The 15,308-nt window shown below is 35.9% G+C and overlaps 1 protein-coding gene across 1 annotated transcript in view; it reads left to right on the forward strand.

The window, feature by feature from the left end:
* The window catches only part of ERS (glutamate tRNA synthetase), a 116,106-nt gene that overhangs the window by 38,789 nt on the left and 62,009 nt on the right, over positions 1 to 15,308 (forward strand). The window lies entirely within an intron of this gene.

Below are 15,308 nucleotides of genomic sequence, written 5' to 3' on the forward strand. Positions count from 1 at the left end.
TCTCTTAATTTGAAATCTGTATAAAATGGATAGATTCTTTTCTTAATTACCAATTCATGAAACGAATCTGATTTGGGCACGTGAATCGGATCCATGGATTCATGATTTTTTTCCCCCGATTATGATTCGTGGAGGATTCCTGTGTGTGTGTGTATATGCATTATATATACTAAAAAATGAGAGAAATATACATAATTCTAAAAGTAAATCATTTCATAGAATGAATTTGTGATTCTGGTATGAATCTATGGATCAAAGCCATTATGATTATAAGAAAATAATTGGAAAAACAAAAAAAAAATCTAAGTTAAAAAAAAAATCGAAATAAAAGCAAAAAAATAAACTAAAATATCTGGATAAATCCAAGCACGGATCTAGATGTGGATTGGATCCGAATCCGGATCTAGCCTCTAGGGCATGAAACTGGTAACTAAGCTTCTTTTCTTTGTTTGTTTTCAAATTGCACGTGTATGTCCATCAATCATGCATGGTGATTCTAAGTTCTCCTCTTATACTTGCTGACCCATTGATTTGTTCTTCAATGAATCATCTGTATCTTTGAGACCAAGAGGCTAGAACTTTGAGGATTTTCATGAAAATAACCATGAATAGGATCAACAAAGGGATAGTACTTCAGCACGAGGATACTTTGGTTGAAAGACTCAAAATTTGGGTAGACTTAGTAGAAGCCATCTGGAATAAAGATGAGCCCTGACCAATATTAATAATAATGTTTAGCATAACACTGACAATATTACACCATTCTTGAGAACAGATGGTGTAGGATTATACCTATACATTAGGTGGCTTGATTGCACAAGTTATAGTGAAATATGAACTCCTCAAGCACTTTGTATCTTATGTGTATTCATGCATGAAAAAATGAAGTTCTTGGAGCTCAAGATATTGGGAGAAGCCTACAGGTAAGCATCAAGACTAAAGAGAAGTTTCAATGTGAAGGAATGAGAAAAACTATTTCTTGCCAATAAGTCACAGCCTAAGAAATAGAAGGGTGACATTATAATTTATAGTTGATGGTAACATAAGGCGAAATAAAGAAAAGTTCATCTCCAAATAGGGTAGAATAGAAAGCTTTTGAAACACAAAGTGTTGATTCCTCTTAGTGCTAATAATTTGCAAAACCTTTAGAGATTGGAATTGATAATACAATGCACTTGGCTCTATACTCAATCAACCTGGCCTCCCAATAGTTATCACGAGACATTCATTGACTCCATTCTAATATAATTGATGTTGACAAGGAGTTTGACACCGTTTTTTAATTCCATTGACAAAGGAAGCACTACATCTTGGGAAAGCAAATGACCATCCTCATTGACCACGGATCCATTTAGTTTGAGCAATCATAGAGAAAATTGTAAAAGAGGTACACTTGTTTGCAATGCTTCTCGCCTTAACACCAAGTTGAATATGGTTTGCTTTTGAAGGGTTATTGACAAGCTGAATCAACTACCAATTGCAATAGTGATCACTATCCTAGACTCATATAGACATGAGGCCTCATCTTGGCCCAAGATTTATAGAGTGGGCAAGAACTTTGTAAACAATTATCCGACCTTACTTGTAAGTAGGATGATTTGACTACCATTAGGATAGACTTTTGTGGTATCTCCAACATCTCTCTATAACATGAGGCGAGCATCCAAAAATGGTCTAGAAGACACATTACAAGTAAGGGGTGGGAGATTTTGGAGTGGAGAAGACCGTCTCAATATTTTTGTTAGTGTAACATGCATTTTAATGTTCCACTTATATTGCATTGGTACATTTAGTCATCCACCGTGCATCCTTTTAAGAACATTCGTTGGAATAATTTATTGTAACCAAAGCTACTAGGTAGACTACTAATGGAGGTTGTGCTCAAAATTGTAGCTATGATAGAGATCTATATTTCCGGAGTTAAAAACACGGTCCTTATAACCGTTATGGTCACCTTCTACTGAAGAGGATATTTGTGATAATATTAAATGTAGTGACATGTGTCATACGGCATGCATCTGGAAATATGAAGAGACTTGTTTTGGGAATTTGATGAAACCTTCCATTGTAAATGGAAGAGTTCCATTGTGAATGGAAGAGTCTCTCAAACTCTATATATTTGTACAATTACTTTATGTATGTACATATCAAGGAAAAAGACATTGTACTTGAACATTTTATGATCAATAAAAGTGATATTTTTGGTTGTGTGGCTGGGTTTTTCCCTTCAAGTAGAGGGGTTTCTTAGGAAATTTTTGTGTTTCTTGTATCTATTTTGTTTTTCCTAATTGCTGTTTATCTTTATTTCTATGCAAATCTTAACATGGTATCAGAGCAAGGTTGATATCAACAATTTAGGAAGTTTTCTTTTGGATAGAATGACTTTTGCCCTTAGCAACTTCAGTTTTCGTTACATATTGTTTTGTTTCCCCCTTATTCATGCAATGACATCACTCTGTCCACCTCGTCTATCATAGAGTTAAGTATTCAATTGGGGTATGACATTTGATGTTTGAGTTATTATAGAGGAAATTAGTATTCCAAAACGTGCTTGTAGATGATTTAGTAACACTCTACTTGTATTTCTATTTTGGATCTAAAGCTTGTTGTTTTTCTAGAACATGGTAGATTATGCATGGTCACTAGTCCTATTTTGATAAGGGCCCATTTGGTAATAGCAAAGGGTGGCCAAAGAGTGTCAAGGTAAAATCATCGATAAGTCCATTTGGCAATGTTTGGTTTGTTCCTTATTGAGCCCAAAGTTAGAGATAGCCATGATTTGCTTCATAAGTTCTCGAATAGATTCCTTGTTGTGCATAAGTATGTTTTCATTCTTGTTAACACACTTGCCATGCTTACAATCGAGGCAGAAGAACTTGTGTAGAAACTGCGAACAAATTTGAAGGTTGATGCTCATAAAAATGGAAGCAATACTACGACTTCACATTTTTGCTAGTAGGTTGCCTGTAGGTTCCTTGAACCTTTTGAAGAGTTTGTTGTGGGGCAGATTGAATGAAGAAACATTGATCTGCTTAGGATTCGAGCGGTTATAGTATTCGTGATTTGTTGGCTTCTTTAAGTCATTAGTTATGGTTCACTACTGTTTGTATTCACCTTCGGCATTCATCTTCCTTATCAACACAAGATTATGGTAATATGTTGAGAGCTACTTTGTAACAGCTCAAGAGAAGGCACTTTACATCTTGCATGATGGCCAAAAATATGCATGGAGTGGAAAGTATGGGTAGCGTCATCCTTAGGCGACTATTTCTCATCTTGTTGTATTGACTTGCTTTCATTGAGCCCCTTGACTCCGTCCCTCAATCTGGTGGCCTCTTTCATTGTCCCTACCAGGATATCCACCCTTAGGTGCCATCTTCAATTTCAATTATTTCATCTTCTTCTAGCTCTAGGAGCCTTTTGTTTCTCATGCCAGTTCGTCTGCACTTCGTTTCTAGAATTGTAGGTGGGCAGTGACATTAAATCCTCATCGCATGAAAGTGGGGCATCTTTAACACTTTGCAAAAATATCCCACCAACTTTGATTGTTTCAGGGAGCCAATCTATGATGACCCCTTTTTAATCCTTTGACCTGATATTTAAAATGTGGGCATAAGTTAGGGAATCATCCAAATTAAGCAAGCCTATGACCCTCATTGCTATTAAAATATTTGAGAAGATGAGCATTTAAATTAATTAATTTAGTTTGTTTGGAAGGTTTCTTTTAATAGCACCAGACAATCTACTCTCTCCTAGTTACGATCATCTCGAGATGGTAGATTGACGGTGCGTGAAACAAGCTACAAGCGGTTCCCTGGAGGATACCCATCAGGTGCTCGAATTTACTCCACCTCTCCCTCCACCAACTCCCTATCTTCGGATTTTGTAATTCGGATAAAAGATAGACTCTCTGTACTACAATTGAAACGCATTCCTGGTGTTATTTAAATCTTTTAAGAATATATAATTTGTTATAATATACTAGTATTTCCTTTAATACAATTTTTTGTTATATATCATATGTTCATGTCTATTCTGAGACATATATCATCACATATATATATAATATATGCATTTCCAATAACTTATAACATATATTGATCTTAATCCAAATTAATGTATATTTCTTTTCTCATGGGCATTGCTTTAAAATAATCAATTTAAATCTATAATCCTTGAATGAATCGAATGGAATCAAATTAAGAATTATGTATATGTCACACGTGATAATCCTTATTAATTAAATTCTTTACGCATTTTAATACTAATATCTTATGCAATACATTAACAACGATTGCTTTTGACTTAACTTTATTCTGTCAATGCATGAAACATAACACTGCTAGAGGTACTTGACTATTCAACGTTCAGCGTTATTAGTGTTCAGTGTACGACATTCAGCGTTATCAGTCTGACTGTACTTCGACGGGGTACTTTGGTTGATGCCGAGAACGTTAATATGTGACGCAGGGTTGAGCAATATTTGGTGTAGATTTATATTCGGATCTCCACGTTGGGGTATTTAAAATGTTTCCTGCATTTTTATATTGTTTTTTGCGCTTGTAGATTTCTTTGATTATTTCCCTTTTTGCACTCTTATTTTTGTTTTTGCTTTTTTTCCGTCTATCCTTTCAAATCTGACTTAACCCTAATATATACCATTTGGAACGGACATGAATGTAAAGTCGCGCCCTACAATATATGTTTAATCATTGTTTTTATGTTCCTTATTTGCCGTTAGCATAGTCTATACATTTATATTATATTTATTTGGAAAGTACTTACAACTTATGGCAGAGATATTTGTAATCATATATATAAAAGTGCCAATATATTAATTGGAAATATTTGTAGTTAATAGATTAGGTTCTTTGGATTGAAAGAATATTTGTAATACAATTAGGTTCAAGTTTAATTATTTTATTGAAAATATTAATAATGGTAAGGTTAATGTATTAATATAATTATGAATGTTCACATTGGACTCGGTGATTATAAATTTAACATTAATACCATTTATTATAACTTGTACACTATTTGATTGACATAATTCAACAGTAGTGCTATTATAGTAATATATTGAAGATATCAATTTTAAATAATTAAACAAATACATTACATGTTTGATAAAGGAGAAACATATTAATCTTGGCTCATGACACAATTGTACAACCTCATCATCGATCAGTCAGGTTTGAGCAAGACACCATGTTACAACATAAGTTTTGTGTATCAATCATAATTTCATGATAAGTTCGGTTTAGGATTCGAACACTGTATCGGCAAAATCTAGGACTATACTCCATGGGGAGAAAAAATTGGTGATGTGTGGTTTGACTCCTACGGTTGGACATGGAGACGTGAATTAAGCAGTGCAAATGAGTGCTTTGTTCTCAAGCATGTTGATGTCAGTTTTGTACCACTACGAAACATATAGCAATTGAATATTTGATATGGAATATCAAACACTCAATCCCTCTCTTGAAAAGTAAATACTCATGAAGACATGAGAAAAACTCCAATGTTCCTTACACCTGTGGATACTAACTTAGTTATATTAATGTGATTTGTTGGTTAATCACATAGGCAGCCTTACGTTGTTCATTCGAAGATAACTTGGACTTTTGCTATGGTGGTGATGAATCTAGCTTTGCAATGTATATTAGCACCAAATGATGTTGATGGTGATGATGATGGAGGGCATGTCTGCCAATGGTGCTTCTCCTAACTTCCTTCTCAATTGAACTCCGACTACTATACTACTTGCTGCCTTACTCCTACTCCTATGAATGGAAAGATTAGCAAATGGACGGGGATCGAATCTGATGAAAGCTTATCAGCGGTTCTACATCTATAGATGCAATGATTCAAGGGAAAAAAGACTAGATTACCATGCAAGGCTTCCTAACCAACCACTAGGATGCTAGTGGCCTAGTTTATAGATCCCTATCAAAAGTCCACTAATATCACCATACAACTATCCATCTATTCTTACTCTTAACAACTTTCTTGAAATACAATCTACTTTAACAACTTCAATGAAATTTAACTCTAACTTTTGGAAGTAGAAACCACGCAATAACACCAAGTGTTCTTAATCACCATGCAAGTCACAACAATGATAAAGAGAAGCAATTTTGGTATTATCTTAAGCAACAATTTTCTTCAACCCTTTACAAATGAGGGAAAATGGCCTTATATAGGGGCCAAAATTACAACCAATGGTAGAGATTAAGAGGCAAAATCAACGATCTAGATCAAATCCCAGAAACCTTAATTAGGGTTGCCACCCCATCGGCCAATGAGAAGATGCCACCTCATCAATGGACCAATGAAAAAAAGGAAAAGTGGCAACCAATGAGAAGGCACCAAAATGGTAGCCAATCAGAATCAAACACCTATCCTACACAAGAAGAAGGAGAAATTGCCACTTGGGCTTACATCAAATGATTTTCTAATATAATTCTACCCTTTTCTTTCATCTTTTTAGCCAAGGTAATGAACTAGGCTAGCTTGTCGTTGACTTCCTTCATGGGAGTGCAAAGCGTATGCCTCATCTTGAGCTCAGTTGAATTCATCATGTTGCTCATCGCTTGCAGTGTCTTCTCATATTCGTTCGCATATCTGATAAAGGCATTGAGGGAGGCAAGGGTGCCCAAATGCTTCTTCTTGATGGCAACCTTCCCCAACTCATCCAATCTTGATCCAAATTCTGTCTCATTGACGCTCTCCTCTTTGATATCTTCAAAATCAAGTGCAGCCCCAACATCACTCATCATGATTGAAATGGAAGTGTCAACACTTGGGCTGTGCTGTGCAATCTCGTTCCGTATCTCTTCATGTATCTTTAATTTGATGGTCAAGGCAACAAACCAAGACTCCACCGTACTCATTCCTCCTTCATCCACCAACTTGGTTCTCTCCAAATATCTCTCTGGTAGCTCAACAAATGCCTGTAGCCTGGGAATGGCTAAGTCCTTGACTGGAAGGAAATCCTTCAAATGTTTTGAATTTGTCTCTAATAGCCACCAATGACCTAAATGTCGAGATAAAGGCAAGAAATTTTGCCCCTCTTGAATTATATCATTGATCCAATCCTTGACTTCGCCTAGCTGAGCTGATATGTCTTCTATATTGCTCCCGCTATCTTGAGGGAAGGCTGCTTGGTGCAACTATTGGATAGACTGACAATCTCTTCAATATTTGTTCTTGGCCTCCAACTTTACGATCCTCTCATTTGCCTTCCTCAATCTTTCTCTAATTGAAACTATGCTTTCCTAGATCTCCTAACACTCCATGTCATCCATGATTCTTCTCAAGTCATGCTCTACTATCTCATACTCTTGGGCTATAATTTCATCTACTGCCTTGCTAACCTTTGGTATAGCAATCTGAACTTTTCGGTGACGCTCATCATCACTCTTGATTAGTTTTGCCACTGTTTTTGCAAATTTTCTCTATTTCTCTCTATCATCCTTTTCCACTAACCCTTCAATATCTTCAATTGTTTGGGCAGTCACCACCTCGCCTCTTGGCATAAGCATCTGCCTTAACCATAGCGGTGCAATGCATCTCCCCAAATCTGGATTTGGTTCGACTAGTAAAGCATCACCAATGGCCTTGGGCACTTGGCTTATTTCTTCGATATCTATTGGCCCATCCTCTTTTTTACTAGTGACTGTCACATCATCTCCATGTTGGTTCTCCGAGAGAGTAGAGTATTCGATACTATTACTGTAACTACTTGATTTCGAATCAGAGCTCACCTCTACCGCAACCCTTTGTCCACTTGTATTATCCCCTTGGCTTCTAGCCTCAACTATGCTCTCCCTTGACGGTGTTGTATTCCGTCTCTTTGCTGGAGGTTCTTAATGTTCTTTACTTTTCTCAACCTTCAAATTTCTCTTCTTGCTCTTAACTACACTTTGTTGCTGGCTATGCCTTCACCTTTTTGTCCGATTGACTCTGTTGGACCTCTTTCCTCTAGTTTCATCTTCTTATAAGTAAGGTGTACCTTCTGACTTTGTAATTGCCTTAACTTCTCACTGTACCATGACTTAGAATGTAGATCAACTGTCCTTGTACCTGCCTCTAAGGAAGGATCCTGATGATCATCCCAATCCACTAGACCTAATTCTGTTCCATCCACTGTATCATAATCTGCTCTTAGTATATTCTCATCATCTTCCAATTGATCGGGAATATCAAGGCCTCATCTTCTAGTTGATTGGGAATATCAAGGCCTCTCCATCTGATTTCCCTCATCATGCCCACTGACAATCTTGAGAAAGCTAGCTCTCTCACATGAAAGTCATCTTGTACATTGGCCCAAAAATCTTCTATAGTAGTAATATGTTTGAATATGTTTTTGTGAGATGCCTTGATAAGACCATTAGGATCAAATCCCTGTCTTGCTCTATACCATACTAGATGATATTGCTCTAACTCCTTCTCCGCAGCTGCAAAGGCGACAGGATTGGAGCAAGTATTATTTCCTATTCCAAATGAGAAGGTAATCCTTGTCTCACCTTTAAGTTTCATCATTTTGTCATAATGCTCGAGTTGCCTAGCCAACTCCATCAAAACTATCTTGTCAGGTGGGTACCTTGGAAGTCTCTTGGGACAAATTGTACTTCCTGCCACTCTAATGTATGTAAATTGCGAAAATTGGATGAGCCAACTCCCATACTTCTTAACTTTTACTTCTGCTTCTATTGAGAGCCTTCTAGTGGGCGTCCCTTGTAATATCCTTACCATCTTCATGGCAAAGGCATCATAAAACATCTTATAATCTTTGGTGTTGTGCAAATGAAGTTGTGGATAGCACTCATGCACCAAACGTTGGCCTGACCCATTGCCAATTACTCCTAAGGCCTTAAGTCCAGGATTTTCATATAGTTTTGCAATCAGATAGAAAAAATAGGATCCCATATAGAATTGCTTTTGATTTTGCACTCTCTTAAGTTGCAACTCTAGATTTTCACTTATGATTCTAGCCCAATCAAATTTTCTCTTTCCATTTTCAATTTCATCAATAAAGAAGTACATCGAGTTCTTGAATTGCATACCTTGAGCCATGCCCATGATTCGGCTAAGAAGAACAAGAAGGTCACCATACTTCGGTTTGAAATCTGACATGATGAGCTTTGACCAATTCTGCTTTAGATGAATGAAGTAGGCCTCCTAGTTATCCTGAAATAACTTAGCTGCTTGATCCATCATTACCACTGTGATGCCTTTATGCTGGGGAATATTGAATACTTCTTTGACCACTTGTCCATTGATGTTAGCCAACATTCTCTTTCCTTCATCAAAAATGATGGACTTGGTCACAATATCAAACTGGGATGCACATTCTATTACCAATTCTGGACAAGGCAAGGTAGGAGGGAAAGCTGCTGTGTGTACAATTCTGCTCTTGTAGATCTTCTTCGCCATGGAGGATTGTCCTTCCTTCAATCTAACCTACAACTGTACCATGTTCACCGTGCCGATATTGGTATCGCTTATTTGCCTCACTTTCGAGAAGGAGGTGGTCTTAAGCATCATGTCTTCCTTGTCTTTTCTGGTATTCATTCCCTTTGGGTTCTTGCTTGCACTAACATCTACCATCCTAAACACTTATTTTTGCCCCTTCGTTCTAAATGATATGGACTACACTTATCAATCTCCAACCTTCTTTCTATCGATGGAATCTAGCTTATTTATGCCTCTCCAAGTCCTATCTCTACACTTATCAATCTCCAAACTTCTTTCTTAAGGATGGGACTACCACTTATTTCTGCCTCTTCGTTACCTTAGGATGGACTACACTTATATCTCCCAACTTCAATCCTAGGGTGGTCTAGCTTATTTCTGCCTCTCCAAGTGTTCTATCACGAAATCTACACTTATATCTCCCAACTTCAGCCTATCAATGGAAATGATGAAGTGGTGGATGATGAGTGCAAGAAGAAAATAAGGAAAACGAACCAAGCAAGAACAAGGAATAGAATCCGCCTTTAAAACCAATCTTCACCTCTAAAAATGAATAGAATTTTACCTTAAATCTACCTTTACCAATAACCGGGTCCTCTTCAAGTTTGGATCAGATCTTAGAAATCTCAATCCTCCTTGCAAATAATGATGCCCTAGCAAAAATCAGAATTTCGATTTCCTTGAAATTGCCCATGCTTGCCAAAAATCAGACCTTAAATCACATTTTCCTTTCACCAAATAAAATCGCCAACTTCTGGAAGGAGAAATTGCTGCCAAAGATTGAGAAATCAGACTTTAAAAAAATCACCCAAGCTGGAAAAGAATTAGATTTGCTCCAAAAATCGCCCTAGGGCAGAAATTCCCCCAAACAAGAAGGAGAAAAATGCCGCGAAGAAATGGAAAATCTGCCCCAAAATTGCCCAAGTCTGAAATTTGTCTCCCTTAGAAGACAATCACACATCCAAGGAGGAGGAAAATAGAATGAGGAAATAAGAGGAGGGGAAGCCCCTCTTATATCAAACCTTTTGCCTTTCCAAGTGGGCCGACCTGCCTAGAGGGAAAACAAAATTAAATTAGTCCCTTAATTAATGGCCCAGATTTAAATGCAACATTTACTTAGCTCTATAGTGAAATTGGTCCATTTAATTGCTAGTTTTGATCAAAAATTGCAAAATAGAAACAAGGTAAGCCTAGGGGATGTCAAAATTTTCATTTAATAATGTTTTGTCAATTAAAATATCATTAAAAGTGAGTTTAGCAAGCCAAAATCAATTTTCAAGTCCAAATTACCAACTTCCTTTAACATTTCTAAATCCTCTAGGCAAAATTTCAACCAAATTAATGAGATTTTGCAATTTAATCCAATTTCAAATTTTGCAATACACTTTCAATTTTTTTTAACAAAATAAATCCTTTTCCTAGCAGTCAAAATTCAAACTCCAATTTCAATTTCACTATCAAAAAATTCCTTTTTCACCAAAAAATTCAAGATTTTTCGAAATGACTAAATCTAACAAATTCATTTTGAAAATGCTCAAGCTTATATGATTATTTCAAATTTTCAAAAATCCAAGTCCAAAAATTTGCAATTTTATCCTGTCAGGTATTCGTTTTAAACATCAAAAAAATGTTGTTGAATTTTATTTGGCCTAAGGATAAAATTACATGTTTCGGAAAATCAACTTTAGCACCAGGTGAAAATAAACCAAATCAAATCCCTCTTGGCCCGAAGGCATCCAAGGTGTAAAATTTTCAAATCGAAAACCTCTGGACCACTCCAAAAAATTTGCTAAGGCAACTGAAAAAATTCCAAAAAAAATCCACAAAAATTGCCAAGGCTTGCCCAAAAAAGGGGGTCCCCAAAGTTTTGGGGTGATGGTGTAAAAACCTCACAACAAAGCGTAAATCCGACAAGCGACAAATGTTTGATTCGCCTCAGATTCTTCCTAACGAAGCATCTTTCATGATTGTTTTTGTTTTATTTTGAAGTCGTCGATTTCTCTTGGTCATTTTTTTTTTTTCCATCTCTCTACATTTGTATGTGTATAATATAACTACTATTGTTCTGTGTTTTTTGAGTTTTTTTTTTTGTGTAGCATGTTTTATTTAAGTGACATGGTTAGGGATGTGGATATCACACTTCATGCTTGAAGAGAAGATTGAAGAAACAAGATTCCTTTTTTATATGTTAGCCATGGCTTTGCCATGCCATTTGAATTTCTTGTGCTCAAACAGAGTGATCTCTTCAAATTTGGTTTTTGTGTTCTTTAAGCTCTTTATTGCAAGAACCACATCACTGGAGATGCTCATCATTTTCTCAAGCCACTCACATGAGAAAATGCACAGAGATTTTGGTTAGTTCTATTGGTTCCTAAAACCGTAGATTGGAATCCTACGAGTCTTGCCCACTAGATGCTAGGATATCCAATTGGTTATGGCCAACTTGACAAGATCAATCAGTTTGATTTTCAGCACTTCTGGCTCTTCAAGGCTGAGGTGGGTGTACTTCATCCTGAACAAATCACTCAAGTCCAAGATACTTATAGCAGATCGATTAGAATTTGAATGTAATGAAAGCTTCCCAAACGGCAAGGATTATAAAAAACTTTAAACTTCTAAATAATGAATTAAGAATAATAAATGAATATATGGATGCTTTTAAAATAAGAATAATTATGGATTCATTGCAACAGATGAATATACTAATTCTTCAAAGTAAAGATATAAAATAATTGCTAGCGTATGGATTATGAATCATGAACAATATAAAGACTAGTGCCGAAATTTAAAGGGCAAACTGAGTCAATATTATAAGTTATTACGTACAACTTTATAAAGTTCTATGCAACTTAACCATAAACAAATTAGTAATCAAGATGTGACAGATCAAATATATGGATGCAGTTTTAAATTGGTCTAGAATGCGCTTCAACTCCATTCTACAAGCCCCCAAAGGTATCATCTCTCAAATTGAAACTTTAATCCGCAGCTTTCTTTGGTCAGATAATATGAATCGTCAGAAGAAAATACTGCTAATTTCTATTCATGCCATGTCAACCTCTTATAGAACAGGAGGTGTTGGACTTCCCAACATTACCAATAGGAATAGGGCTTTTGGTGCTAAACTAGCAAATGTATGAAAAACCCTCTGCCAAATGGTGCCGCCTTTTGCAAGAGAAATATTTAGATAACTTGGATCCTTCTAGAGTGCTTTCTCTACTAGACCCGCCAAAGGGGTCTGTCATTTGGGATTTCATGATGGCTTCTCGAGAAGTTATTACTTCATTCATATCATGGCAAGTGAACAACAGGGATAGTGTCAATTTTTGGTTTGATTCATGAAATGGGTTCCCCCCCTTGCCACTATTGATTCTTCGAAGGATTTTTCAAACATAGTGATTCAAGCTTGGGCGACATCTTTTTCTACTTATGTCTTAGCTATTCATAGGTTCACAGGGCTAGTCATATTGCAAGACCCCTCATCTCTTCCTATATCCCACAATCAGGCTGTTTCTTTCAAACAAGTACTAGCTAAAAGAAATGTCTTTATGTCTAATCATCTAGATTGCCTCTTTTGAGTTCCAGGGAAAGATGGTAAATACTCTATTAAACTAGGATACTTGGCTCTCCAACACAACTAGTATAATCATACCACATATTGTGCTTTTGAATTCTGCTGGAATAGCTCAGTTCTGCCAAAAGTAGGATGCTTTGCATGGCTTGCACTAAAGAACTGAATTATAAGTAGTGATCGTTTTCACAGATTGAACATTTCTGATCCCTTTATTTGTGTGCTCTATCTACAATTTATAGAAACAACAGATCACCTCCTCTTAAACTGCCCTTTTGCCCAAGATTGTTGGCATTTTGTCCTTGATAAGCTTAATTTCCATATGCCATTATCTAATTCTCTATGGGATTTATTCCAAGCATGGCCAATCTTATACTCTAAATCAATATTTTCATGTCTTTGGAAGTGCATCCTTGCATCTGTAGTATGGGTAATTTGGTGGGAAAGAAACGAGAGAATTTTTAGATAGATGTCATCTCCAATACCTCAATTTTTGGAAGGATTAGAGAGATCAATTGTTGAGCTTGTTAATGCTTCAGTCAGTAAATATAAGGGTAAACATGTTTTTTCTCCTTATGATGGCTATGTTATTCAGTGGTGGAAGGGTTTACTTTTTCCTCTTCTTCCTACTCCATTGTGTCCATCCAAGATTCCTCTTATCTGAGCACAAACCAAGTGGATTCCTCCAAGTGAGGGTTATTTCAAACTCAATTTTGATGGGGCCTCTAGAAGAAATCCAAGCAACTCTAGCTATGGCATAGTCATTAGAAATTTTAAAGGTCATGTAATTGCAGCAAAATCATCTTCTCTCCCTTAGTGTACTAATAACAAAGCTGAGGCCTTGGCCTTGCTTTTTGGTTTGGAACTTGCAAAATCACTTTCTATATCTAAGCTACATGTTGAAGGGGATTCATCAATTATTATTAATGCCTATATTAAACGTCATGTATATAATTGGTCCATACAGTATATATTACATCAAGTATGGTCTCTTCTTGATTCAATCTCTGAATGTTACATCATGCATACTTATAGAGAAGGCAATCTTTTAGCTGATTGTCTGGCTAATTTGGGTACTTACGGGGTTTATATTAACTCTTTACTTTCCCCACTTAACCTCCTTGATCTCCCCAGCTTGGTTAGTATTATGACAAAAGAATACGTTTAGAATAAGGATGAGTCCTCTTCATATTTTATTTGATAGTAAACCACGACTTCTCTATGATTTCGCATGTTTTTTCTTTTATGGATCTCACTTGTTCTTTTGAGATATTATATGCAGGTCAGGGTCTTGGATTACACTTGCATCAGATGGCTTTCTAATATCATGGTCTTAATTGAAGTTTTGGATGTAGATTAGTGATGGTAATCTTTGTGACATTTTTCACTGGGCTCTGGGTCTTGTCTCTGGCATCAATCAATGAATTGTATTCATATGAGTTTTGGGCTCTTTGTAATTACTATATTCTCGATCTGAGAATCTCTAGGACAAGATTCATTAGTGTTGATAGATACTCTCTCTTGATGCAGTATTTCTTCTTTTGCATTCCTTTTTTGTATCAGGCAACGACTGGAGTTTTTCTTTTCTGATTCTTTTCTCCGGGAGCTTTTTTGAACCAGTTATTATTAATATAAATATAAAGTTTCGCCCAAAAAAAAAAAAAAACTCCTATGGTTAGGAGACAGACCAGACATAGATACAAAAACAATTAAATATTTCACTATATCTATGATAATCGAGTTTAAAGTGCTATAATTGACCCTATCCACTTATCTATCATATAAATTATTTACAGAAATTAAAAATAATTATAAAGGATACAGCTTGATAATATTTGTAACTCTAAAAATTAAAATTAGTAATTATGCTTACTGATTATGCCGGAAGTAAGATTACTATAAGACATTCCTTACGGATGATCCATCCACTTCAAATTTATCCCAGAATCGCATAAATTTTTGTCTAGTAATCCAAATCCATGAGCTTCACTCAATCATTCAATCTTCGCCAATAGAAGAACATAATCTATCAAATGTGCAATAATAGCTTATGTAAAATTTCTAGGAAATTGTATATGAATATGAATTGTGCGTTTTTGTATCGATTTTACATCTCATATTTATAAAAGGCTAAAAGACGTCGGTTTCTTTTCCAAGCACCACATCTTTTCATAACAAATAACTAAATATTAATGATAATGTAACTTTTGATTTAATGCGATCACCAGTTTTGTAATTCCCATATTATATTCTTAAATAT

The sequence above is a fragment of the Cupressus sempervirens genome, chromosome 3 (assembly GCF_028749045.1).
Source record: "Cupressus sempervirens isolate cs-2001-9-10 chromosome 3, ASM2874904v1, whole genome shotgun sequence".
In the NCBI taxonomy this organism is placed as follows: domain Eukaryota; kingdom Viridiplantae; phylum Streptophyta; class Pinopsida; order Cupressales; family Cupressaceae; genus Cupressus; species Cupressus sempervirens.